General features: G+C 47.4%; 1 long non-coding RNA gene across 1 annotated transcript in view; it reads left to right on the top strand.

Moving 5' to 3' along the window:
- The window catches only part of LOC106505250, a 215,180-nt gene that overhangs the window by 3,795 nt on the left and 189,259 nt on the right, over positions 1-22,126 (top strand). The window lies entirely within an intron of this gene.

Raw genomic sequence — 22,126 nt, 5'->3', positions numbered from 1 at the left:
TGATGTCAGAGAGTCTCAGTTTCCACAAAGGGGAGTTTTCCAAGCTTTTCTGTGTAAGCAAGTTTTCTGTGTAACCCATGGGAGATTACACAGAAAGGGGCCTGGAAAGATCTAGCTGGGACTTATTTTTCCGTATTGTCCAGTTTGAGTCTCATACAGGTATTTCTTGATTTATGCAGGCCTGTTATTTAGCATTTTACAAAGTCAGTTTAACTTATTGAATGCCCAGCAGATTTGAGGAACTCCCAGTAGAAAAAGCCCTGAGACAAACCATCACAGAATCCTAGACGCATCAGCCACAGTGAGCCTGTGCCCGAGTAGCGGGGCGGAGGAGGAGGAGCGCAGAGACGGCTTCACAGAGGAGGTGACGTCAGCTGTGTTCTGAAGCATCAAGGGGAGTTTGCCGTGTGGCGAGAGAGGGACTCCTAGGCCAGGGACAGGCACCGCCTTCTTGGTGACCTTGGTGACTCGTGTTGGAGGTAGTGACCTTTTATCAGAGCAGGTTCTTTTGCACACTAGACGGGGAGCTCTGGTAGGCGGAGCTGCGGGGAGGGCAGGGCACATCGGTCATCAGAGCCTCCGCCACGGGACTCCTCCCCTGCGGGGGCTCTGTCCCCAGTGGGCAGTGAGAATCCTGCAGGAAGGCTGCTTTCTTCCCTGTGGCCTCTAAGCAGGGCCCTTGCGAGGAACACTGACTTGAAGAAACCCTTCACCGCATGATGGTGGCAGAGCTCCGATTGGAAATCGGCTCCGAGGCAGAAAGCCTAGAGCCGAGCCGGATGTCGGTCTGTAGACATGGCCTCAGTGAACACAGAGCTTCACTCCCCTTCGTTCCTACAGAGCTTAAAGGTCCCTTATTGCGATCACTGGTTGTGCAGTGGTTGATAAGCCACTTTGCCTGCTCTCTCAGGATGACTCCACAGAGGTGTGCTTGGCGGGGGGGGGCTTGGTCTTCACTGCACGGCTGCCGGCACAGCCCGTATTTCTCCAGATCCACGTGCAGCCTGTGAGCCCACCCTGGAGTTGTCTATGGGATAGAATTCTTTCCACATAGGAACCAAGCCTACTTTATAAATCAAAAGGTGCTTCTTAATTTGCAGTTGTATATTAAATTCACACATTTCAGGTTGAAATTCACACAATCTATTTTGCATTATTCCCACTTAATAGTAATTTCTTTTGGCTATTGCCCTCAGGCTGTATAAGAATGGAAAAAAAATAGATTTGAGCTTTTTATTTTGACTCTGTTCACAGATTGTAAATCTAATTAGTTCTTTTTTTCCCTCTCTCTCTTAAAGTAACATACACATTGCTCTCTGAACAAAGACAGATAAGTAAGGGCAGGTTTGCCCTCTAACCATGTTCATCTCACCTAATTTATGCTGTCAATTCACTTGGAAAATTCATCTGTTTTTCTGCCCTAATTTGCTGCATAAAGTTGACGTGTGCCACTAATAGATGTGATATCTGCCTGTGAAATGGTGAGGAAAATTATGTCCAGATTAGGTAATACTTGAAGATTGATCTATTTCAGAGCAGAAAGTGACCTTACAGATCATTGAATCCAGTGTGTCTTATCCTGAGCTAGTGAATCATTTGTTCTGAGAAAATTTTAAATACCGCAACTTCATCCAGACGAACAACCCCCCCAAAAAACAGAAGCACAGTCTAGCCTGTGGGGATGGCCTCTGAACTGAGAACCATTGTGCGTGTTCAGTGCTCACACGACTTGGCTTCGGGTATAGGACGTGTGGGATCCGGGAGTCAGGGAGTGGCCTGGGGCCTCTGCGGAGTAAGTGCAGGTCCCCGTTCACCACGCTGAACGGGTCACACATGCAGTGAGTCGAGGGCATCACCTGATGCTGGTGTCACGCCAGCTCCAAGTTCCTGGGGGAGGCCGCCGGCCGGTGCTGCATATTGGATGCTTGTGTATTCCTCGTGCCCCTGGCACTGAGTTACAAGGAGCTTTCATTCTGAGGGCACGTTTGCCGAGTCCCCCTTGTCACTCTTTGAAGACGTGTAGCAGGGTGGAGGGTGGGGGGTCCGTCGGCCTTCTCTGTCTAGGGAGGACCTTGGGGATGGAACGGCCTCCAGATGTCAGTGGCCTGCAGCAGCAAAGCCGTAGCTCATTCTCTGCTTTGGCTGTAACTCTGCTCCCTCCGTGGCCTGTGCCTGAGACTCAGGACGCCTTCGGTAGCCCAGTTCTCAGGGCACAGGGGGATGAGCAGGAGGGCTCACACGCAAGCACTCAGGGGCCCTTAAAGCCCCTCTTCAGGGGTCGCATGCAGCACGTCTGTTAAGGCTCCACTGGCTGAAACAAGTCAGATGGCCAAACCTGTTGTCCGTGGAACTGGGATGTGTTCTCTCCAGGAGGCGTCACACACGCTGGTAGAGAGGTCCTCCAGGGAGGGGCGGAAAAGTGGGACCCGCGTCCACCCCTGTAACCGGGCGCCTGGCCGCCACCTGTCGCTCTGGCTGACCCAGCTGCTCGGTCTGGCTTTCCGTTTGTAATTTTCATTTTTTTCTTACTTGGAAGTTTTGGAAGTGGAAAGCCAGAAAGCTTTAGCGCTGTGTGGACAGTTAGAGATCTGATCTGCCCTTAATTTGCTAGCAGAGGAACTGAGGCCTCCTCGTGAGGTAAGTTGCCCAGGATCAGACAGCACGACCTCGAGACAGTGCTGTCTTCATGGCATCTGCTTGCTGATTGTAAAAGAAAACGCTCTTCCCGTTCCTGGAATCATACCCTTCTGGAGACAGAAATAACACAGAACCTGAGTGGTCAGTCTTGGGATGAAAACAAACTGACTCAATTCTCTATCAGTTCCCCCCCGCCAGCGACATTCATATTAGAGGCAGCTTACTTAAATTTATTATGTAGCATCAACAGAGCACCAGGAGTTGTTTAGGACAATAGTAAGTCACAGTTCCTGCCAAGGCAAATTGCCTCTCTATTTTATAAATAGTCTGCACCCCGTGCTGGTTTGATTTAAAATAAAACCTGTGTGGAGTATGCAGTGTGCCTCTGTTAGCCTTTGTGGGGGACAGTAGGTGGCTGACATGAGGTGGGTGAGAGCTGTTCAGTGGGTGTTCCGCGAGCTTCTGATGTTCTGATGGGGCAAACCCCCAAACCCCACACTGGGGTTAAGAGGTTAAGTGGCTCATCTGGGCTGTGCTCTAGGGTGGGAAGAGCGCCCCCTCCCTGGACACAGGGTCCCCACCTTTAGCCTGTGCCAGCACAAGTGGAGAGGAGGAGGAAAGGACACGCCTAAAAGGAGTTAATTAAAAATGGCCTTGGCCTCTGCAGACTGCAGGCAAGGTTAGTCTGACTACGTTTTGAAGAGGCCTCTTTCTGTTCTCTTACTCCCTCCCACCTTCTAAAACATCTCCCTGAGGCTCAAGGGCCCGGTTCCCTCACTTAGGGTTTCTGAAACCTCATGTTATAACATCCCACACACCCTGCTCCACGTTGCATCAAATGAGCTCCCCATCGACCGTCTCTGTCAGAGGGTACCCTTTCCCTAAGTACCGGTGGGAGTTAGGAAAGCGGTCTCAGTAGATTTTCTTAGACACACTGATGTTGTGGCCCTTGGGATATTCTGCTTCTTCAGCTTGATCCTTCCCTGATCCTTCCTCTCTCTTTGGCTGTGATTTCTCATTGCTCTTAGGCACCAAATTTGTGCACGTAAAGGTTCTACATCATCAGCTGGAGTGATTCTCGGGACCCACTTGGGGAGCTTTTAAAAATACGCATGCCTAAACCCTCTTCCTTGAGATCTTGATCCGTAGGCTTTGGAGTGATCTAGGTGTCTGATGTTTCATAAGTTCCTAGATAATTTGAATCGAATCACCAAGTTCGTGCACAGGAAGGGCGGCTTTCCTCTTGCTGCTTTAGTGGCGAGAGGCACCACCTTTCACTTTAGAATCTTAACCCTACTCCTAGAATCAGTGTTAGCTGTTTTTTTTTTTTTTTTTTTTTTTTTTTTTTGTCCTTTTGCCATTTCTTGGGCCGCTCCCGCGGCATATGGAGGTTCCCAGGCTAGGGGTCGAATTGGAGCTGTAGCTGCTAGCCTACGCCAGAGCCACAGCAACGCGGGATCCGAGCCGCATCTGCAGCCTACACCACAGCTCATGGCAACGCCGGATCCTTAACCCACTGAGCAAGGGCAGGGACCGAACCCGCAACCTCATGGTTCCTAGTCGGATTCGTTAACCACTGTGCCACGACAGGAACTCCAGTGTTAGCTGGTTTTTAGAATTCTTTTTTCTTAGAGAAGCTGAACAAATGTTCTGAGATTTTTATTCTCCATGCCCAGGTTCCTAGCTTGCAGATTTAGTCAAGGGCAGGCTGGAAACTCCCTAGTCCTTGGAATTGCTTGGCTTAAATAAGGGCAAAACCCACCCCTGATCTTCTTACGTGGCCCTCATTTCCCCCCCTCCCCATCTTCCTTCCCTGTTTTTGACCTTTCTTTACTCAGTTTGCACCCCCAAGATTTTCTCCTGTGTAAGGAAGTTATTTCAGTTGCTGTGAATGTCTTTTTAATTACCATACGGCACCGTCACGGCTAGGCATTTCATGAAACTCCCTTAGATTTACTTTATTGTAAGTTTGATTTAGTGCCAACAATGAACTCTGCTTATGTGTTGCGCTGATACTGCTTGTCTACTCAAAAATTAAGTGGGACAATTGTTTGGTAACATTTCGTTTGTGTTTGACTGACAGTTTGGCACCATTTCAACAAAACCCAACTTGTAAACAACAGGCCTGAGTTTATTGTCATGGCTAGAGCCGGAGAGTTCCCTGTTCTCATCTTATATTTTGAGTATCAAAGCAATTGCCACCTCCCCAACCTTGCACCAAGACAGCAGTGTCTGTGTGTGCATGTGTGTGTGTGCGTGCGCGCAAGTCTCTGGGACAGTGAAAGGAACTTTGCCAAGACATTCGGCAGCATCCCCAGTGACGTCCGTCTGGACAAGGTAGAGAGATGTATCCTGAGTTAGAGTCGCATGGGCTCTTGGCTGGTCGAGTGACTACATCAAAGGTATCATTTTCTGGATTTCTGCTGGACTAGAAAGAAGGCTTTCCTGAACTTGCTAGAGGCCTGCCCTTGACCTTGTTCTCCAAGAGTTTGGATAGAAGATGAAGATAGCAAATTTCCAGAAGACACAAAGCTGGGAAGGACAGATGAAGATTATTGAAACGATGTTGAAAAAGAGTTCAGTAGGTGGAAAGAAGAGCCAGAATGAGCAAAATGAAATGGAAAGAAATGCAGTGAGGTGGGAACACCTGCAAAGTTCTGTCCTTAGCAGTCCACCTGACGCACATGTGAGGGAGACCTGGGGTGACCATCACTACTTGACAAAGTATGTGTCACCTGTCCAGCTCATCAGGAGTTGGGCCTCCATGGAGGTCATTGGATCTGGGATCTCTGAGGGCTCTAGCCAGCTACAGCTATCCAGAAAACCTTGGAACCCCTGTGCCCATGCGTGGTCCGCTGTCCCCAGAACTTTGTGCCTCTCTGGAGTCTAGCACTTAGCACAGTGCCTTACAGTTAGGTCATCTGTGCCCAAATTTATACTTGACTTCTTGAGTATAAACTTCAGGGTAAGGGCCCTGTTTTACCCCTTCTGAGTTCTCACGACAAAGTGCCTGATGCAGACACAAATTGGGGATTCTAGGAAGTCCCCACAGGCAGGGATTTTTGTCTAATTTGTTAGTTTTGGTCACCATTGCACCCATTAGACTTAGAGCAATGCTTGGCATAAGATAAGTCTCAATATGCATTTGATGAAAGAATGAATGACAGGTGCAAATGTTCAGTAAATCTTAGCCATTCATTCTCAGCGTGGTGTGGCTTGTCCTGTTAATAAGTCACTCTTTTTCTTTTCTAAAGCTTTCAGAGACTCCACATCCTTTTTCTTTGGCATCTCGGATTTTAGTCCATAGGACTAAAAAGCTGGATAATCCTTTGAAAAGAATATTCCAGGTATAATGAATTCATCACCCTCTGGCAGGAAGTTAAGTGCACAGGCTGAGGTCAGATGGATCTGGGTTCAGGTTCCAACCTGGACAGCCGTTTATGAGATTTCTGACTTGGGAAAATATCCTACTTTCTTGAAGCCTTGGTTTTCTCGTCTGTAAAATATAGATAAAACACTTATTCCAGAGGGTAGAGTATATATAACACAAAGTACCATCTTAATAAATGCTGCTATTACTATTGGTTCAACAAAGCCTTTGCTCAAATAAGAGCCATGAGTAGAGAGGGAGAAAACTCTTTAGGAAGAATCAAGGAAAGAGAAATTAGAAATTGCTAAAGGCTTGCCTTCAAGGTTTAGTTCTTTTGTATGTCAGAGCACCTGCTCCTATTAGACAAGTAAGCTCCTCCGATGGGGGAAGTAGAGGCCGTGCATTGCTGAGGGAGCTCTGGTCTCCATGGTAACAGCACATTAGATTCTGATGCAGGCACACCTGGTATTCTCAGGTTGCTCCACCATATGGCACCTCATATATTTCATCAAGGAAAAGAAAAAACTACCTTGACCTCCCCCTACTGTGCAGGCACATAGACACCCCCACACACATACACCACACACACACACACCCTCTATCTGTCTAATCCACGGCCACTGAAGCCATATAAGCTTCTGTCACAGAGATTGGAAACACGGTTCTGAAAGCCATTCAGTCAAACAAAGGGCCAGAACAATTATTCTTGCTTCAAAGAGGTACCCAGAAGAGAGGTACCTGACATATACGTTTGCAATCTGCCTTCCTTTTCCAGGGACTGACTCAGAATCAGGTGGCTCCCTCCTCCCCCCCAGCTTGCTAATGAAGCAGCCCCATTCCTAACCCTGCTGAAAGCAGAATCCTTATACCATGACTCATCTCATGACACTATTTGTAAAAGTGGCCTCTCAAACTCTCCCTACGTATAAATGCCCAGTAAGTGCTCTGCTTTGAACTAGTTTAAAAGGAAAGAGAAAGATTTCCTGATAGGTTTTAAGAAAAAAATACAGCCTGTAGTTGCCATGTGACACAACCAAAGAATTATGGCTGCTTAGAGATTTCCTGCTCTACTTCAGAAACAGATGTTTTTAAAATGTCATGTTAAAAGAGATGTCAGAAATTGGGGACAAAAGTCACTGTTTCTTGTGGCATACCAAAGTCCTCCTTTTCAATGGGCATCTTTCTGATTTGGTTTCTTCACACCGCGTTCCTGGTAAAGCCCACTTAAATAAACCATGCGTGCTGCTCCAGCATGCTTGGGTGCAACCCTGGTGCCTTGTATATGTTATGCTTCATAAAGGGCTTTTGAATTCAATGTCTTAAAAAGCCACAGTCAAGAAACATTAGAATTGAGGTTCTAGAAATGTTGGCTCACGTCTGGTGTTCATGGTGGTGTTTCAGGTCCCTCGGGTAGCCTACTGAGTGATTAATAATAACCAAAGGTATCTGTCCAACATGGGAAAGTGAGCTGTGCCCTATAAAGTTTGTAGTTTATGTTTTGAAACTGGTTCAGTGTGCAGGGTTTCTGGATCATTACTTGGTTTTAATTTGTGGGAAAGGCATTGTGTTTAAAGCAATAAAAAGTTTCCTTCCATGTCATGGCAACCTTTTGGCAAGCTCACTGGCTCTTTCTCTCAAGCTACTTCTCCACCCACTTGATCATGAGGGAACTTGGAGGTTGCCTGTAACCCTAAGGGGAATTATAGGTCTCTTAAAACATATCTGATCTCTCCTAAACATGCCAGATACAGTCAGACTTTGCTTCCAGCCAAGATGAAGTCGCTACATTCCTTGCAGCTCCTCCCTCTTAAAACTAAAGACCATGGACATAACACACCAGAAAAGCATGACTCTGAGAGGTAGAAGGAAGAAGGCCGACCTCCTTGGCTGACTTTAGGGCCATCACAGTGATGGGTCCTGGGGGTTTCCCTACTGCCTCCAATATACTCCAAGCAGGGCTCTACATAAGCCTCCAACCCGGAATTGCCAGCAGGCCCACCCAGACCAAAAATAGCTTCAAGAAAAGCCTGTTTCAACAACAACAACAAAAAAAGACAAAAAGACAAAAAAAAAAAAAAAAAAAGGAGTTCCCGTCATGGCACAGTGGTTAACGAATCCAACTAGGAACCATGAGGTTGCGGGTTCGATCCCTGCCCTTGCTTAGTGGGTTAACGATCCGGCGTTGCCGTGAGCTGTGGTGTAGGTTGCAGGCGCGGCTTGGATCCCGCATTGCTGTGGCTCTGGCATAGGCCAGTGGCTACAGCTCCGATTCAACCCTTAGCCTGGGAACCTCCATATGCTGCGGGAGCGGCCCAAGAAATAGCAACAACAACAACAAAAAAAGACAAAGAGACAAAAAAAAAAAAAAAAAAAGAAAAGCCTGTTCCTCACAGCCAAAAGACTGAGAAAGGGGTGGTCTAACAACAAAAAACCTTGGGAGTACTCACCTTGTTCTAGCCAAACACCAGTGGGAAAACTACAGCCAATCCCCAAGTGTCAGTAGGGCCAAAGAGGGAGCTGATCTACCACAGCCCCCCTGCCCCCGTGGAAGCCGGCAGCACTCTGATTGCCCTGCTCAGCAAGGCTGAGCAGAGGGCTAATCTTCTATCTCTGACTTGGTGGAAGCAGGTGGTACTCTCATTCCCCAGCTGGGTGCTGTCTGGGGACCAAGTAGGTAGTGGATCTGTCAGTGCTCAGTGGAAGCAGGCAGTGCTCTGTTTCCTTACCAGTGACAGTGGAATCCAATAGCTGGTTGATATGAAAGAGGCAGAATGAGGTGGGGGGGCAGAATGAGGCTAGTCGACATACTGATTCAGCTCTTCTGCTTCCCAGGTATCAGCAGGGCCCAGCAAGGAGCTGAACTTCTGCCCAAACCCTGTGTGTGTCAACCCTCCACCTCCCTGCTGCCAGGTGACAGCAGGACCCTGGAGGAAAGTTGAGCTCACAGTGATCCTTGGAGGCAAGGGGCAGTGGTAATTTTTGCCCTACTTTTTCTGGGAGGGTTGTCAGTGGGGTTGAACTATAAATCCATTGATTTAAGAGGCTGAGTGAAATCCAAATAGGATAAAACCAGATGGTGTGAAATGCATGACAAGACACATAATAAACATTTAAAAGCTAAACACACACACACACACACACACACACACACATTATTGAAAGCAGCCGGAGCGCAATAGTGCATTACTATATAGGGACAATGACTGACTGACAGCAGATATCTCATCTGAAGACATGGCTGCCGGGAGGAAGTGGCACAGTGTTTTTCAAGCATTGAAAGAAAAGAACTGTCAACCACAAATTCTATACCCATTGAAAATATCTTTCAAGAATGAAGGGGAAGTAAACATATTCTCAGACAAAGAAAAACTAAGAGATTTTGTTGCTTGCAAACCGATCCTTTTCAAATGTCTAAAGTTCTCTAGACATAAAGAAAATGATAACAGAAGAAAGCTTGGAACTTTAAAAAGAACATCATTTTACACACTGAATGGATAAAAATAGGAGTAAATAGACTCTCCTATTTCTCATGAATTTCTTAAAACATATTTGATGATTGTAGCAAAAATTTAACACCATCTGATGTAGTGTTCAGTATATGTGGAGGAAATACTTAAGAAAGCTAACTTTTAAAAATGGGAAAGATAGGGGGACCAAAATGAAAATAAGGTTTCTGTACTTCACTCAAACTGGTACCAGTACCTTTGATACCAGTGGACTGTGATAAGTTATACATGCATATTATAACGTCTATAGCAACTGCTAAGAAAACTATGCCAAGTAAAATACTCAAAGACATTACAAATATATCAATATGGAGCCCTAAAAAAAATGCTTGAGTAACCCAGAGGAAGAAAAGAGAAATGATGGGATTAGCAATAGAAGAAACATGGAGTTCTCTTGAGGTGCAGTGAGTTAAGGATCTGGTGTTGTCACTGCATGGTTTCGGGTCACTGCTGTGGTGTGAGTTCGATCCCTGGCCCAGGAACTTCCACATGCTGTGGGCAGGGAAAAAAGAAAAAAGAAAGAAAAGGAAGAAACAAAACAATAATAAAATAGCAGATTTAAGCCCTGAAACCTCAACAATTACTTTAAATGTAAATGGTCTAATACCAATTAAAAGACAGAAATTGACTGAATGGATTTTAAAAAGTGATCCCAAATATGTTGATACAGGAAGGTCACTTCAAATACAACAACGTGGGTAGACTGAAATTAAGTGGATAGAAAAAGATATACGATGCAGATAGAAAGCAGGAGTGGCTCTACAACATCTGGCCAAAGTAGACTTCAGAGCAAAGAAAGTAACCTCAGACAGAGAGGGACCTTATGTGTGACAGAAGGCTTGTGCCACCAGGAAGACACAAAGCAGCAAGATAAACCACTGCTCTGGCTTCAAGGGCACCAGGTGCTCCTGCTCACTGGACTGTGACAGCCCTTGAGGGCAGGAGTCATACCTGCTGGCCTTGCTCCCACTGCCCCAGGAGGGGCTTGAGAAATGTTTCTCCTAAATTTAGTGAACGTCCACTGCTGGGCAGTCTGGCTCATAAGGACCCCCCCACTCCTGGAAGGGCCTCAGAAGAGCTGTTCATGGTGCCACGGTAGGCAGTCCCCGCCAAGACGTCTGCTGCCGCAGAGCACGTGCTCGCTTTGGACTGGAGGTGGGCTGGGGCTACTTTCCCAAAGTGCTCTCCTCTGGGGCTTGACTGATGTCATCCCTTGGGTAGCTGGTCCCTGAACGTGGGAGTCTGCCCTTCAGTGGTGCCAGGGTCCTCTTCGTTGACCCTCCCAGGAAACCTGGGGGGTCTTATGCAAATAACATCCCAGCTCTCCTGAGATACACATGCAAATTAGGCCCCATGGTGACCCCACACGCGAAACCATCTCCATAAATAATCCCACCTTTAAGATACACTGGGGTCAACCAGTATGCCATTTGATTAAGTAATGCGCTGAAATGCAGCAAGAAGTCCCATCTCATGACTGGAACGTAAATCTGAGAGAGACTGGTTGGGAATAAATAGACACCTGTCTTGGTTGTAACACGATGGTGTTTGGTGGTTGGAAAGGAAAAGATTTACTTGGGAATATCTCCATAGTGACATGAAATCCCTGGTACCAGCTAATGATTTCTGGGCTCCTGGTTTATAGCTCAGGATATGCCTAGTGCCCCAAATTATATTATAGGACGTGATGGTGGCAGGCTTGCCCTGTCATCAGCATCCTCGGCGGAGAAGCCAGACAAGCGAGACAGCGGTTGCAGAACAGAGATTCTTCTGGGGCCTTTAGAGGGAGAGCCTGGAATCAGGCCTCCCCACCCATGAAACTCAACGTCCGGTTCAAGCATTTCTGGACCACAGGCTCCTGGTGAGTCCTGGTTCATCTGTCTAGGGAACCATTTTCACCGCTGTGGTCGGACTTTAAACACCTGTGGTCATCTTCCTGCAACCCCCCAACCAAGGCCTTCTCGCTCTGGCCCAACCCCCAAGCCTTCAGGCGGCTGCGTCAACCACACCCCCGGAGACTCCAGCTGCGCCACCACTGCCTCTCCATGGGGGGGAAGGGGTGTCGGGGGGGGGGTCAGTTGTGCCTCCTGGTTTCTCGTCCCTGTTGGTCTTGGCCCTCCTTTGGTGGCTTCTGCTCTGGTCCCTATCCTCAAGCTTAGGGTTCATCTTGGTTTTTGCTTGTCTTCTGGAACATTCCCTCTGCATGGCCCCCTGGCTGCTCTCAGTCTTCACCCACCCCGGCTAATTGCCTCTTGGCCCAGAGCCCCCACTGACGCCCTCATCCATTCTCCCTTGGGAGGAGTCACTCCCAAGTCCAGTTTAGTCTTTCCATCAGTCCACCATGCTGGGAAGACCAACCTCCGTGTCCTGCACACCCCGCCGAGTGGCCTTCATGCTGAGGGTGGGAGGGCATGGTGGTTAAAAGTGGGCACCCTGGAGCCAGCCACTGTCTGGCTGCCCACCCCAGCTTTCCCTCCCTCTAGCTGGGAGTCCCAGGCAAGTTGGTGGCACTTTACAGCCTTGGATTCCATGTCTATTAAACGGAGATCGTGGTAGTAGCTACCTGAGGGGGTTGTTGGGAAGACTAAAGAAATAATTCACAAGACACATTTAGAACAGGGCCCAGCATATAGTAAGTGTTAGGCATTTACTAGTTTTCTAAGTTAATCTGTAAAAGCTAAGCCAGCTGTAAGACACTGTTTCTGTAATTTCAGGAGCGCTATTATTGTGTCATGCTTAGTGTGCCCTGCCACACCTGAACCAGAAGCGTAAAATCAAAACCAGGCTTAGGGGTCGGGGAGGGAATTCCAGATGCTTTTCTATCTGTAATTTTCTAAAAGAGCTCTCTCTCCTAAAGAAGTTGAACTTCATGTTAAGTCCTGAAGCAGATGATTTTTTTTTTTTTTTTATTTTGGCTGTACCCACAGCATGCAGAAGTTCCTCAGCTAGGGATTGAACCCAAGCCACAGCAGTGACAACCCTGGGTCCTTAACCTTCTGAGCCACCAGGGAACTCCAGTTCTTGAAGAACACCTGTGGAAAACATGCCCACAAAAAGCTGGTACCATTTTCTCTAATTCTTATTCTTCTTTGTCAACTGACTCAGGATCTTGGCTCCAAAGCTCTTGTGATGGGAGCTTTCTCTGTTGCTGCTGGCTCCTTGTTGTCGCCCCACTGGGCTCTTATCCCTCAGGGTTGAGCTCCTATCACTGTCTTAACCACAGGAGGCCTCTACACCTTGCCAAGGAGGTTTGCATTCCTTGCAAGGAAGGCGCTAATTTATTTTGCAGTGTTCTTGTGCCACAAGTTAGCTTCCTTTCTCTCACAGATGTGGGAAGAAAGAAGTGCTTCAAAGCTCCATGCTGACCTGGAGGGCAGACACATTCCCCAGGGAGGCCCGAAGCCCCCGTGGTGCCAGTCTTTGCCCGTCCCCACCCAGGAGGACCCCACAGGCCACCTCCCTTCCCCTGCCATGCACCTGCCCCTTCCTCTCTGGGCTGCTTCTGGGGCTGGTGTCTCAGGCTTTGACCTGGGACTGTTCCCTGCGGTGGCAGGGGCCCTGGCCTCCCAGTGAGATCTCTGCAGACTGAGCCCCACCGCAGACACTCTAGAGGGAGGGACTGGGATAGAAGGGAGGGTCTCTGCTTCCTGGGCCTGGCAGTGGCAGGGGGCGGGGTGAGGGGTCCAAGAGGCTTCCTACCAGGGTGATGCCTGACCTGACTTTTAAAACACAAGCGAGTAGGTGTCTACCGTGGACAGTGGGGTGGGCTGGAGTGGGATGAGAATTCCAGGTAGAGGAAACACCTGGACCAGAGACGACGCGGACAGGGGTGTGTACGGGGGAGGTGAGGTGGTGAAGGGTGCCAGGACCCCTGGGCTCACTGGAAGGAGCCCTGGCTCCCCAGGAAGCTGAGCTTTATATTGAAAACCGTCCATTCCAGCTGGTCTGACAGCGCTGGGTCTTCTGCGTGTCGAAGAACAGGAAAGCTCCCGCCAGAGAACAGGATCATCCCTGGGGTCCAGGAGGTTCGAAAACCAAACCTTTAACTTTGGACACCTTCCCCATTTGTCAGTGGCCGGCCCGGCTCGGCTGCGGCCTCTGTGCCTGGCAGGAAACTGAAGGACCCTTTGGCGGGAGCCTCTGCCTGGAGAACCGGGCAGGTGTTCAGAGGGAGGCCTGACACGGGACTATAATTAAATCGTGCTGACCCGCCTCTAGGAAGGCCCTCCCTCCAGGCAGGGATTCCAAAGAATCATCCTGGACAGATCCTCTCGTGATGTATAATTACCCACGATGATTAATTAGCTAGCCAGACCTTCGTATTTAATTAATGAATCGGGCATTTAGTCAGTGTCTCTAAGTGACAGGCACTGCACATCCCACAGGGGAGGCGGAGAGGGAAACGCGGTCCCCGCCCTCCAGGCGCTCACGGCGGAAGAGAGGAAGCCGTGAACACCCCCCCAGTGACGGTGATGCGCGCCTGTAATCACAGCTGCTGCCCCGTGCTGGCCAGGGCTGGAGTCTGGAAGGATGGGTAGGCGTTGAGTTGGTGGGCAGAGTGGAAGGAACCTTCTAGGCAGGTGGCACCGCATTTTCTGAAGCATGGAGTTGCGAAGAAGGCAGCATGTGTGGGGATCCCTAGCGGCGGCTCCTTGACTCACAGCGCATCCGGCTTCCCCCACCTCCAGAGGCCCCGGCAGCGCTCGCCCTCTCCACTGCTCCCACTCCTGCCCCCCAGAGGCTCCAGGCCACTCTCGGGTCTGCAGAACCGGGCCTTAGAAGGAGCGTTGCCATCTGAGATGCAGGCTTTTGTGTTGCTAGGTAGTGAGGTGCTTAGAGAAGGGCAGGAGGCAAAGTCAGGGCGGTAGTTTGGGGCCAGGAGCCCTGTCTTTCTGAGTTCTTTCCGTTGATGACAGAAAGCTACTAAAAGTTTTTAGGCTGGAGAGTAGCACAGACCAGTGCTGTAGAAATAAACTACATGCAGCGCAGAGCACCATTCCACGTCTGTGCTGCGACCCCCTCATGTGTGCAGGACCGACTAAGGTCTACAGGGGGCATCCTTAGCATGTCAGGAGGGGAGAGCGGACCGTATCCCCATCAGCTCTCTCACTCTCTCTGGGGAGGCACAAAAGGGGCTGGAGTTCCATCTGCTCTGCTGAGAATGTTGCTGGATCTTGGGGTGGCCCCCTGCCCCACTTTGAGTATAATCGGGTACCAGAAACTACTGCTCATCCTGTTCAGCAAGTTCTTTTCCTGGCTCCCATGATTTTGTATTCCCTTACCTCTTTGAGCTTATTTATTGTGTCATCTTAACTTTTGGCCCATTTATCCTGAGCATGCTACTATTTCATGTTCTATTTATAGAGCACAGGCAGAGTGGATTTAGTGTAATTCTTAAGGGCCCTAGGATTCGGGGAATGGTCCCTGGGAACTGGCTTCAATTTAAAGGCCCAAGAGCGTCAGCCTGTCCTTTGAAGCTTTGAAGCTGAGCACTGACTTCTCCTCTCCAGCTGTGAACGTCCTGGAAGGCTGTTTAGTCCACATTGAAAATCTGTTGCTTCGTATGGCCGCCTTCATTAATTATCTCAGATTTCCTGAATAACTTGTTACAGCTTCTTTTTTTTTTAATTACTCAATGAATTTTATTACATTTATAGTTGTCCAATGATCATCATTATAGCATTTACATCCCAAACCCCCAGCCCATCCCACCCCCCCCCCCCAGCTTGCTGCAGCTTCTACATCAGCCCTTTTAAGTGTGGAAATGACCTCTTTTCTTGAACCTCATGAACCAACCTCTGCTGGCTTCAAACGTTGCTTCGGCACCTTCTTCCCTCTCTCAGCCTTCATAGAATTGAAGAGTTGGGTCTTGTTCTGGATGCGGCTCTGGCTTAGGGGAATATTCTGGCTCCTTTGATCTTCTCCCCAGACCACACCAACGTTCCCCATATCAGCAGTAGCGGTATGTTCACCACGGTGGCATTTTAATTTCCTGTAAGAACTTTGCTTTTTTGTTCACAACTTGGCTAACTGTTTGGCCCAAGAGCTCCGGCTCCCGGCCTGTCCAGGTCTTTGTGTCCTTCCTCACTAAGCTGACATAGGTCTGGCTTTTGACTTAACGTGAGAGACGGTCGTGCTCTCTTTCACTTGAACACTTAGAGGTCATTGTAGGGTTTCTAACTGGCTAGTTTCAATTTTGTTGTGTCTCAGGGAACAGGGAGGGAGAACGGCAGGGGGGTGGCCCTGGTGGAGCGGTCAGAACACATGTTCATTATTTAAGGTCGCCGTCTTATATGGTGTGGGGCGTGGCATCACAGAACAACTGCAGTGGTGACACCTAAGATCACTGATCACACGGTGTTCTCCAAATGTAGTGACAATGAAAAAGTTCAAAATATTGTGAGAATTATCACAATGTGACACAGACACAGCAAGCAAACGCTGTTGGGAAAATGGTGCAGACTTGTTCTAAGCTTGGTTGCTTCAATTTGTTAAAAAAAAAAAAGAAAAGAAAGGCACTCTTTGTGAAGCGCAGGAAGTTGGGGTGTGCCTGTCAGCCCATCAGAGGCATCCTTCACGGAGTTCCTCTGGTGGCTCGGTGGAAACGATCCTGACTGGTGTCCATGAGGATGCAGGTTCGATCCCTGGCCTCTCTCAGTGGGTTAAGGATCCGACGTTGCCTGAGCTGTGGCATAGGTTGCAGACTCAGCTCTGATCCCATATTGCTGTGGCTTTGGTGCATGCCAGCAGCTACAGCTCTGATTTGACCCCTGGGATGCAACTCTAGAAAGACAAAAACAAACAAACAAAAAAACCACATCCTTCTTTTCTGTCCCAGGGCTTATCTCTAGCATTTCTATAGGATACCCCCTCTCTGCTCACACTGTCCAGCTGTTTTACCCATTAGAGCCCTCAGAGTTGTTTAAAATTCCTGGTCTGATCAGCGCAACGCACCTGCCATGTCTGGCTCTGAGACTTGCTCTGTTTCTTCAGCTGGGACTTTGGCCTTTGTCTCAGCAGCCAGAGAGACTGTGCTGGGGGGGTGGGGGAAATGCTGTGATGGTGATGGGGCGGTGCCACGGGGCGGCTCGCGTTGTAAGTGCATGAGCAGGTGGCAGTGTTTGGGTGAGTCTGAACCTCTGGGCTCTGAGCCTCGCAAGTCTTTCTCAGGTTTTTCTCAACCCTGAGGGGGGACAGGATGGCTAGCGCGGGCTGGAGGTGGGTATTTCCCTTCCCCAGGTCGGTTAGGCTCTGAAGCTCAAGACCCCGGCAGGCCAGGCTCTGGCTTCCCCTGCGGGCAGCCCTTGCTGAGAAGGACATGGCTCCGGCTCAGCTCCGGTGGGTTTGAACCCGCTTCTTCCTTTTCCCTCCCACTGCTGGGAGCCGGGGGCGTTTTCTCTGCTATCTACTCTGGGAACCTGGTTGAGCTCCTGGAGGGAAATCTCATAAGACTGTGGGGCCTCCCTACGGCTGAGTTTTTAACTCTCAGCCTTGTCTGCAGGAGCCGCTAGGGATTTGTGGATGACAGCCGAGCTTTTGCTCCCAGGCACTGGTTCCTGGCAGCCCCCATTGCGTCTGCTCCTTACCTGCCTGGCCGTCTCTCCCGTCTTGGGGCAGAGCTTTGCCCTGTGTCCCCTCTTCCCTCTCTAATTGGATCCTAGACAGTTGCTGGTTTTCAGTCTGTTCAACTGTTGCTTGTTGTTGGGACAGAGGGGGCGACCTCCAAGCCCCTGACCTGCAGAACCAGAAACTGGATGTCTCCCTCTTTCCTGTAAACATGCAATTTCAACACATTTAAAAAGATTCTAAAATAGCTATTTATGCAGGTTTTATCACACACACACACAGAGTCACAGTCTTAAAGATCTAATGAAGGTACTATGGGCAGCATTTTAAAGAAAAACTACTTTACCCTTAGACATTTCCTTTAAAAACATCATTGCCATTCATTTTCCTCAAATCTCTGGTCTTCATGCCCTGATGATCAATAGGAACAAAAATCCCAGCAGTTAGTCCCATATATTGGGCACTTGGGGTGCTGGATGTTTCAGCTGTTACTGTTAATCGTCACCAACAACCCTGCCCCCAAAGAATTATTTAATCTATTCGTAGATTAAGAAACCGAGGCTCAGAGAGGTTGGGCACCATGTCTAAGGTCACACAGTAAGTAACTTAATAACCTGATAATAATTAGGTTTAAATCACTATGGTCAAACCTAATGTGTCAGAATCCTGCCAAGACCATGGGGTTGGTGAGACTCCTGTTGGCTTGGTAGGCCAGTAACTTTTGCAGACACCTCTAGGTTAATCGGCTCTGTGTGTGAGTGTGGGTATGTGCATAAGATAACTTTGGACCACGTGGTTGTTTCACGGTTCGTAGCTCTATTCCAAAATACGCTCTCCCTGACCTCTGTTAGCGGAACATCTGATAAAGCATCCTCTTGACTCGCCCATTAACCCCTCAGTATTGCTGTTTCCTACAGAAGGATGCCAGGTTTTAGGTGGCACTAAAGAATTACCAGCAAATTTATAACCATGTGACTCTAATTAGGGTAAAAGTTGTTGGTTTTAACTTTTCGGAAACCCTGTGTTTAACCATCCTCAAATCTGATTGTCTTTTTCAAACCAAATAAGCTATTTCCTTCTTAGATCCAACAGCTTTCAAGCTTTGAAGATGAAAAGGACAGGCTGGAAACTTTCCATGACAAGTTGCTGAGCCGGGAAGTGAATCTGCAATCCTTCCGGTGTCCTAAGGACCTCACGCCAGAGAGAAGTGCGTGGTTGGAAAATGACAGCCCTGTATTCCCCGGATTGAGGCGGTCACCCAGCGGCTCGGTAGTTCTCAGTTAGCAGTGAGCGGTCCCACCGTGGACACCAGCTCTACCTCCTGGAAAAACCAAGTGGAGAAGGCAGCTGAGAGGCTGGACAGTGCCCGCATCAGCGGCACCTGGAAGGGAGAAGGTAGCCTTGGTTGGAAAATGGGCAGCTCATGTGTCAGCGAACGACAAAGCTGAACAATGAAAGGTCTCATGTAGAAGAACTTGACTGTAATACAAACTTACTATATTAATGTTTTATCTTCTCAGTGCAAACAGAAAAGTAATCGTCCGCCCATTTGTCACGCTCAACAGAGCTTTAAGAGAGGTTAACGCAGACCATTCAGCATCATCTATGAAAGAATTACATTTCGCAATAGTGAGTAAAAGGAAAAAACATGAACAACAAAGGATGGTATTCTTCCCCACCAATTATTTCCATGCTCAGTCTGCACTAATAGTTACAAGCGGAGAAAAAAGGCAACGTTAAAAGCGCTTAAAATTTAGGATATAATAGAATGGTTTCGTCTTGCGAAATGCTGTTTTAAGTCTGTTTATTCCAAAGTCGGGTCAGAATGTCACCTGCAGGTTATGAAATGCAGCGGAAGCTAATACTACACTACTTCTGAGCTACGAGGCAGGGCTATTCACAGCTTCTTTTAACCCTGAACATACTCGAGTTTTTAAAAGTTATTGAACCTGAGCAAAAATTAGCCCGTTCACAGTTGAGCCATTAAAATAACAGCCACTTGTGCCCCCCCCCGCCCCCCCGCCCCGCCACCAGTTTGGCATTAAACAAGTCCATTAAAAACCACCTGCGGGCTATGGGTGACAGAGGACCAAGGGTGATGGTGAGTCATGCTGCCTCCAGATGGACCTGTTGAAATGAAGCTCGAAAGCTCAAGGACTGGATCACTTGGCTCCAATGACTTTCCACCCAGCCCCAGGGCTCACAGTCAATAGGCACTTAGGGAAACCCGGTGAGGCTGGAGGGCTGTGTTCCAGCGCTGGGACGTGTAAAAAGGACAGAGACCACTGTTCTCTGTCAGTGCTGGTCAGTGACTGGTGTAGCACCCAACACATGATGAACCTGATTATTATTATAATTAATGCAATTATTATCCCTTGCTGAAAAAGCACTTATTTAGCTAATGACTACTTCAAACGGCTTGCCAGTGTTTTCAAGGCACATTCAGATTCTTTTCCATTAGAGGTTATTCTAAAATATTGAATGTGGTTCCCTGTGCTATGCAATAGGTCTTGGTTGGGTGTCTGTTTTATTTTTTTATTTTTAAATTTTTACTTTATATTGGAGGGGGGTCGATTTACAATGGTGTGATACGTTCAGCTGTACAGCACGGTGATTCAACTGCACGTACATCTGTTTTTTTCAGATTCGTTTCCCATGTAGGTTGTTACGGAACGTTGAGTTCCCTTTGCTCTCCAGTAGGTTCTTGTTGATTAGCCGTTATTTATGTAGTGGTTTGTATCTGCTGATCCCATACTTCTTGTTTACCCCTCCTCCCCTTCCTTGATAACTGTAAGCTTTCTATGTCTGCGAGGCTCTTTCTATTTTGCAAATAAGTTCATTTGTATAATTTTTTTTCGATTCCACATACATGCATATAAGCAGTAGCATGTGATATTTGTCTTCCTCTGGCCGATTTACCTAGTATGATAATCTCTGGATCCATCCATGTTGCTGCCAATGGCATTATTTCATTCTTTTTATGGCTAATATTCCGTCGTCGTGTGTGTGTGTGTGTGTGTGTGTGTGTGTGTGTGTGTGTATACACCACATTTTCTTTATCCGTTCATTTGTCAGTGGACATTTAGGTTGCTCCCGTGTCTTCGCTGTTGTAAACGCTGCTGCAGTTGGATCATTTTTAACTTAACCAGTCTTTTTTGGTTGGAGTGTTTAAATCATTTACAGTTCACATACTTATTGATAAGTAGGATTTATGTCTGTCATCTTGCTATTTGTTTTCTCTGTCTCACATCTTTGTCATCCTTCTATTCCTCCATAACTGTCTCCTTTTATGTTGAACAGATTTTTTTTTAATTTTACTGGAATGGAGTTGACTTGGGTAGATATCTTCTAGTGTATTACTGTATTATTTTATTTTGTATGTTTTTTTTACTTTTATTTTTTGTCTTTTTGGGGCCACACCCGCAGCATATGGAAGTTCTCAGGCTAGGGGCCTAATTGGAGCTGCAGCTGCCAGCCTACGTCAGAGCCACAGCAGTGCGGGAACCGAGCCGCATCTGTGACCTACACCCCAGCTCGTGGCAACACTGGATTTTTAACCCACTGAGCAGGGCCAGGGATCGAGTCGGGTTCTTAACCCACTGAGCCACAATGGGAAATCCTCTAGTGTATTAATTATTTTGTCATTTATTTTAGTACATATTTAAATTAATTGCTTAGGGGTTGCTCCGGAGTTACTTATTAACACTTTACTTATAACCATCTAGTTTGGATTAATACCAGTTAACTTCAGTAGTATACAAAAACTGTACTTCTAAATAGTTTCATTCACGTCCCCCTTCTATGTGCTGTTATTGCTGTACAAATGATCGCTTTACACAACTGTAAACTCAACAACAGATTTTAATTACTGTTGTAGGCAAATGTCTTGTAAAGCAGAGAGGAGAAAAAACGAGTTACAAACAAAACATATTTATTTGAGTTTTTATATTGACCTAAGCAGTTATCTCTACTGATGCTTTTTATTGCTTTATGTAGATTTGAGTTGATAGCCAGTTTCCTTTCAATTCAGTCTGAAGGACTACTTTTATTTATTTATATTCGCCAAATCCTTAACCCCCAAACGAGGCCAGGGGTGGAACCTGCGCTCTCATGGTTCCTAGTGGGATTCGTTTCTGTGTGCCATGACGGCAACTCTCTGAAGGACTACTTTTAGTGTTTCTTGTAAGGCCCATCTGCTGGTAACAAATTCTCTCAAGTTTTTTGTTTTGTTTTGTTTTTAAATTTGAGCATATCTTAATTTTGCTTTCATTTTCTTTTTTTTTTTTTTTTTTTTTTTTTTTTTTTTTTTGTCTTTTGTCTTTTGTTGTTGTTGCTATTTCTTGGGCCGCTCCCACGGCATATGGAGGTTCCCAGGCTAGGGGTTGAATTGGAGCTGTAGCCACCGGCCTACGCCAGAGCCACAGCAACGCGGGATCCGAGCCGCGTCTGCAACCTACACCACAGCTCACGGCAACGCCGGATCCTTAACCCACTGAGCAAGGGCAGGGACCGAACCCGCAACCTCATGGTTCCTAGTCGGATTCGTTAACCACTGCGCCACGACAGGAACTCCCCTGCTTTCATTTTCTTGAGGAATAGTCTTTCTTGCTGGGTATAGAGTTCCTGGGTGATGCTCTTTCTTTCAGCGTTTTGAACATGTCATCCTACTGCCTTCTGCCCTCCATGTTTTTTTTTTTTAATTGAGGTATAGTTGATATACAATATTATTTACATTTCAGGTGTACAATATAGTGGTCACAATTTTTGAGGATTATATTTCATTTATAATTATGATAAAATATTGGCTGTATTTCCTGTGTTGTACAATATATCCTTGTAGATTATTTTCTACATAGTCGTTTATTTCTCTTAATCCCTTGCCCCTCCCCCTTCCCTCCTCCCACTGGGTACAGCTAGTTGGTTCTCTGTATCTGTGAGTCTGTTTCCTTTTTGCTACACTCACTAGTTTGTTTTATTTTTTAGTGATATGTAGTATTTGTCTTTCTCTGAATTATTTAAGTTGGCACAATATTCTTTAAGTCCGTCC

This window comes from Sus scrofa, chromosome 11 (assembly GCF_000003025.6).
Source record: "Sus scrofa isolate TJ Tabasco breed Duroc chromosome 11, Sscrofa11.1, whole genome shotgun sequence".
NCBI classification, from domain to species: domain Eukaryota; kingdom Metazoa; phylum Chordata; class Mammalia; order Artiodactyla; family Suidae; genus Sus; species Sus scrofa.
This window is presented reverse-complemented; position numbering and strand designations above follow the sequence as displayed.